Source organism: Oryctolagus cuniculus, chromosome 5 (genome assembly GCF_051225735.1).
Source record: "Oryctolagus cuniculus isolate XC-2025 breed Fujian yellow rabbit chromosome 5, ASM5122573v1, whole genome shotgun sequence".
Lineage (NCBI taxonomy): Eukaryota > Metazoa > Chordata > Mammalia > Lagomorpha > Leporidae > Oryctolagus > Oryctolagus cuniculus.
In genome coordinates, this window is record NC_142871.1 from 128,231,645 (window position 1) to 128,237,255 (window position 5,611).

The following is a 5,611-nucleotide window of genomic DNA, read 5'->3' on the forward strand; positions in this document are numbered from 1 at the left end:
ATGGGTCTGCATTAGCAGGAAGCTGGATGGGAATCGGAACGAGGACTCGAACCCAGGCACTCTGGGATGGGATGCAGGTGTCCGGAGTGGCACTGTAATCACTGCACCAAATGCCCCGCCCCTACATAGCACGGCTCATACACTCAGCAGGGCCCCTTTCCCCAAACTCCGCCTGTGGAGAGCCCTTCGGGCACCAGCCTCAGTTTCCCTCGTCTCTGGGGCCCACACACCAGAGCAAGCCCTTCCTGCTTGGAGGAGACCCATAGCACTGGCCAGGCCTGGCCCTGCCCCCCAGCAGCCCGGCGCGCGCGCGCGCACACACGCCGCCCCCAGGGAGCGCAGGCCTTGCTGCAGGGCAGCGAGTGAAGCCGGCTGTAACAGAGAAACCTCGGGCTCCTCTTTAGAAGTCCCCGGAGGAGGCAGATCTGAGGAAAGGCTGCGGGGAAGGCGCCTGCAGCAATGTCAGCTGGAGAACAGGCCGGCTGACAGGATGCTGAGCGGGGATTAAGGTCGGGATCAGGGAAGCCGGGGAAATGAAGGCGAGCGCCCTGCTCCCCTCGCCGCCGCTGCCACCGCCGCCGCCGCCGCGTTTGTCTGCTTGTTTGTTCGGGCTCTGGGAAAGTGCGCGGGAGGGACGCGGGCGGGGGCGGGGCGGGGACGGAGAGAGGACGGCGGAGAAGAGGGGAGGGCCGCGCAGCGGGGAGGAGTCGGGCTCGCCGGGGCCTCAGGACCCTGCACTGGCACGGTGGGGGTGGGGGCGGGGGCTCACCCGGGGACCCTGCTGCTGTCTCTGACCCTAGGCAGCCAGCCTGCTCTCTTGGTCCCCTTTCCAGAGACCTGAGTGTGAGTGGCAGGAGCAGTGACGACAGCATGGACCTGGGACTCCAAGGGGCTCCCAGGCCAACGCCACTGCAGAGGTGATAAAGAAGACACACCCATGTCCCCTCTGCCTCCAGACGCAAGACAAACCCCCCACCTGCCTCATGCCTGAAGTGTGGCCAGAGCCAGCCAAGTGGGCCACTGGTTTCCAGGCCCGCCTGAGCAGCAACATTTGAATGAATCTTCAGACCCTTGCTTTGGCACTCGTGCGCTGGTGAAGAGCCTGGTGTCTGGTTTCAGGTCACCTCTGCTGTGCTGTGTGACCTTGAGCAAGTTGCCTGACCTTTCTGTGCCTCACTGGGATCCAATCACAGGTTACACACTCCACGGCCAGTAGATCAGCCACAGGAGGGTGGCTTTGGTTATTATGGGGGCAGAGGGAAGGAAGTATGGTGTGTGACTTTAAGTTAACTGTCTGAAACCTTACTGGAGAAAAGGAGCGTGGGCATCGGATTTTGGAGGCCGAGACTGGGCAGTGGTGGAAGAGTGCAGTGGGCGTGGGGTGGAGGCTCTGTGCCAGGTGATTGATTCAGGGGTGTCAGCCAGGAGCTTGTTCCGTGGCGCAGTGGGTGAGGCTGCTGCCTGCAGCACTGGCATCCCAGTGGGCGCCAGTCTGAGTCCCCACTGCTCCATTTCCAATCCAGCTCACTGCTAATGCACCTTGGAAAGCAATAGAAGCAAGTGCTTGGGCCCCTGCACCCCCAAGGGAGCTCTGGATGAGGCCCCTGGCTCCTGGCCCTACCCCAGCTGTTGTGGCCATCTGGGGAGTGAACCAGTGGATGGAAGACCTCTCTCTCTCTCTCTCTCTCTCTCTAACTCTTTCAAATAAATAAATACATCTTTCAAACAAAGGGATGTGTCTGCCAGAGGCAGCAAGGAGCCCCACTCCCAGCCAATCTCTCTCCAAAGTTCCTGCTCTAGCTAGTTCTAACTAGGGGTAACCTGACTGTTCTCTCCCAGCCCTCCCAAGGGCAGGACAAGAGTGCGGAGACCTTGAAAAGATGCTATTTCTTACTGTGGCACTCCAGAATGGGGCTTCAGAAATCTTGTTGATTCAGAGAGACTATGGTGGCACCTGGCGTCTCTCAACCTGTTGAGGGAAGAAGCAGGTGCAGAGAGTACAGACCTGGAGGCAGATGGTCCCTGGGCGGGGTTAGGACTCTGCTACCTACCAGACATGTGACTTGTAGTGAGTCAATTAGTCTCTCTGGGCCTCAGTTTCTTGGTCTGTGAAATGGGATAATAATACCCACATCAGAGTAGTAATGACATTCGTTGCTCAGTGAATATCTGCTGTTGATCTTGCACTTGGCCAAGAGTTAGTGGGACCCAGTGGCTTAACAAAGGAGCCCCTTTCCTGGCCCCTGCGGAGCCGGTGGTCCCCAGGCAAGAGGCTGAAGGTGGGAGTGCTGCCTTCCGGGTTCACCCATGAACACAGGAGGGAAATTGCAGCCTTGTGCAGCAGGGCCTGCTCTCCTGGTCCCCCTGCAGCCCTACCCCGCCTCTGGATGGGAGTGGGGCCCCGGGTTCTGACAGAGCAAAGGGCCCCGCCGAGTGCTGTGTGGGGAAAGCCCTGGGCATGGGCTCCGTCTCCGAGCAAGTGTTGGGGAGCAGCTCGCCGGGAAGTTCATGCCTAGGGGTTGATTTCTTGAAAAGCTAATTTTAAAAACACCTTTCCTTTTCTCTGTTATTAAAAATTATGTCTGCTTATGGTGGAAATGTGTAAAATAGAGGGGAAAAAAGGAACTAAAGATCCACCGTAATCCCACCACACAGCAGTGACCCTGGCCAGACTGCTCTATCTCCTGGTTCTCTTTCTTTCTCAAAGATTTATTGATTTATTTGAAAGGCAGAAAGCAGGGGTGGGGGGAAAGGCAGAGAGAGAAAGAAAGAGAGGTATCTTCTGTTTGCTGGTTCACTCCCCAAGTGGCCACGATGACGAGGACTGGGCCAGGCAAAGCTAGGCGCCTGGAACTCCATCCTGGTCTTCCACATGGGAGCAGAGGCCCAAACACTTGGGCCATCTTCAGCTGCTTTCCCAGGTGCAGTAGCAGGGAGCTGGATCAGAAGTGGAGCAGCTGGGACTTGAACAGGCGCTCATGTAGGATATTAGTGTCACAGGTGGTGGCTTAACCCACTATGCCACAACGCCGGTCCCTCTCCTGGTTTTCATACCATACACACACACACACACACATACACACACACACAAGCTTGTGCACATGCATATCCACACACTCACATATGCACACACATTTACATGCTCATATGTGTAATTTTTAATCACAGCAAAACATACTTAATGCACACATGTGAGGGTACTTAAAAAAGTTTGCAGAATACCGGAAGTGAATCTGTTATTTTGATGCCCAAAAACCTTAAAATTCATGCATAGCTTTTTCATAATACACGTTTTCCATGAACTTTTCGAAGGCTTTTATATCTTAAAAATTGAATAACACGGGGCGGCGCCGTGGCTCACTTGGTTAATCTTCTGCCTGCAGCGCCGGCATCCCATATGGGTGCCGGGTTCTAGTCCCAGTTGCTCCTCTTCCAGTCCAGCTCTCTGCTGTGGCCCGGGAAGGCAGTGGAGGATGGCCCAGTGCTTGGGTCCCTGCACCCGCATGGGAGACCAGGAGGAAGCACCTGGCTCCTGGCTTCGGATCAGCACAGCTCGCCAGCCGCAGCAGCCATTTGGGGGGTGAACCAACAGAAGGAAGACCTTTCTCTCCCTCTGTCTCTCTCTCACTGTCTATAACTCTACCTGTCAAATAAAAAAAAATGGAGTAACAAGGTCAAGGAATTATGAATATATCACTGTTTTGTAAACTGACTTTTTTCATTTTACGAAATATGGAGAGCGCCCCCAATATTATTAAATATTCTTCTCCAATATAATTTAAAATGACCGTAAGCCATCTTTTGGGTATAAGGCGTATGATTTTATCAGTCTCCAGTTGTTCATTATCCAGACTGTTTCTAGATTCTTGCTACTGTAAGCAACACCGCGATGAACATCCTCACGGCGGAATCTTCGGGGGCAGCTCCCTTGCGATTGTTTCTGTGCCGGTCCGCACACAGCCTGGATGTGAGCCTCTCCAGGCAAGCTCCAGGTCTGATCTGCCTTCGCGACTCCCAAGCCTCGCTTGGCTCCCTGTCCGCTGGAGGCATCCAGTAGTTGTGGGAGTGAATTGCATTTCCGGAGCCTGTGCTCTGGGCTGGGGAGCCTGGACAGTAAGCTGAAACGGCGGGAGCCCACCTTCCCCTGGTGCCCCTGTGCTAGGCTTGCCAACCTCTCTTAGGAAGAAACTTTCCCAAGCCCAGAGGCTCGTAAACTACCCTCCTTCCAGGCAAACCTTCCAGGCAAACCAAACCTAGCCTCCTCTGCCGGCCCCTCCCCGGCAACCCCCCCCCCTTCTGACTTTCTCGGCTTTTGTTGTGTCTTCAAGCTGAAGGCCCCGAAGACAAAGCCCTTTCATCTGCTCCTTCCTGGGAGAGCAGGCTGTGCAGCGCCCAGCTCCCTCTGCTCGGCTCCTGGGAGGTGTCCACCTGGGGCACCCCTCAGCCCTGCGGCTTGCTCTGCCCTGTGCGCCCTGTGTGTCTTCCTCCTGGGGGCTCTAGGCGGGTGCTGGACGTCTGGGAATGGAGACTTGTGGGATCATGGATCTTGGTGTTGAGATCAACCTCCAATTTTTCAATAGATCTTTGAGAGGCAGGGGCCGGAGCGGGCCGGGGTGGGGGCAGTGCAGACAGAAAGCAAAATGAGAGACAAAACTTACTAACATAATTTCCCCCCCTCAAGCATCCACGCCCCAGCCTCCTGGCATTTTCTCTCTCTTATTTTTAATCTCTTTTCCTCCCCTCGCTCTCCCTCTTGCCTCCTTTCTCTCCTCGGCGCCTCTTTCTCTGTCTCGCAGCTCTGACCCACACTCTCCCACCCTCCTGTCCTCATCTCCCCTCCTCTCCCCTGCTTTTTTAAGTTTTTTTTTTCTTTTAACTTTCAAGGTCATTCCGGACTCCTGATGCCGCCAGTCCCTCGATGAGACGTGAGCGCCATTGGCGTCCGTGGCCTCTGTTTCCGTGGCAACCCAGTAACCATTAATTTTCAATTAAAGGAGACAAAAAGCTCGATGACAGCTCCAGGTCTGCTGAAGATGTCAAGAATCTGTATTAATATACAGCAAGAGAGCATAATTGTGTGTCCATCTTCCAGAGTAGCGAAAAATGGAGGGATAATTACCAGCTCGAAAGCCACTCTGTAATTTAGTTCTTACTGTCACCACAGCCCTACACATTAGCATAAATTAAAAGCAGAGTTTATTGTTATCAAAGTGCATTGATATCGCCAGACCCGCTTTCTTCCTTTTAACTGTTTGTTGTGGGTGAGTGACTCCCCAGCTCTCTCGCCACGGCCTCCCCCCGACACATCCCGGGTAGCAAGAGAAGAAGCGTGGGTGCTGGACCTGGGTGTCTTAGCCATTCCTGCCATCCTTGGGGGCTCGGGGACTCAGGGCAGATGGGGACAAGGCTCAGGTGTTGCTGCTGTGTTGGGGTCTGGACGTGGTGGGGGGGCTTGGCTATTAATCCACCTTTTACATGTGGGTGTTTTGCTTTGTCTAAGAGCCCTCCAGCTCTTTTCCCGCTCTGGTCCCCTGTCAGCGGCTGGACAGGTGAGGGACACTCTAAGGCCACGGGAGGAATGAGAAATATCCAGGGGGGGGGGGTCTCCTGG

At 55.0% G+C, this 5,611-nt stretch overlaps 1 long non-coding RNA gene across 3 annotated transcripts; it reads left to right on the forward strand.

Annotated features, from left to right (window-relative positions):
• Positions 1–271: 271 nt before the first annotated feature.
• LOC138849804 (uncharacterized) lies at positions 272–5,210 on the forward strand. 3 transcript variants are annotated; one of them, XR_016234062.1, is made up of 3 exons: positions 278–509; positions 834–917; positions 4,885–5,210. It is a non-coding gene; the product is annotated as an uncharacterized LOC138849804 (long non-coding RNA). The 3 variants fall into 3 exon arrangements; XR_011389020.2 differs by lacking the exon at positions 834–917 and having other exon boundaries at positions 272–509; XR_016234061.1 differs by lacking the exon at positions 4,885–5,210 and having other exon boundaries at positions 834–3,676.
• The last annotated feature ends 401 nt before the right edge of the window (positions 5,211–5,611 follow it).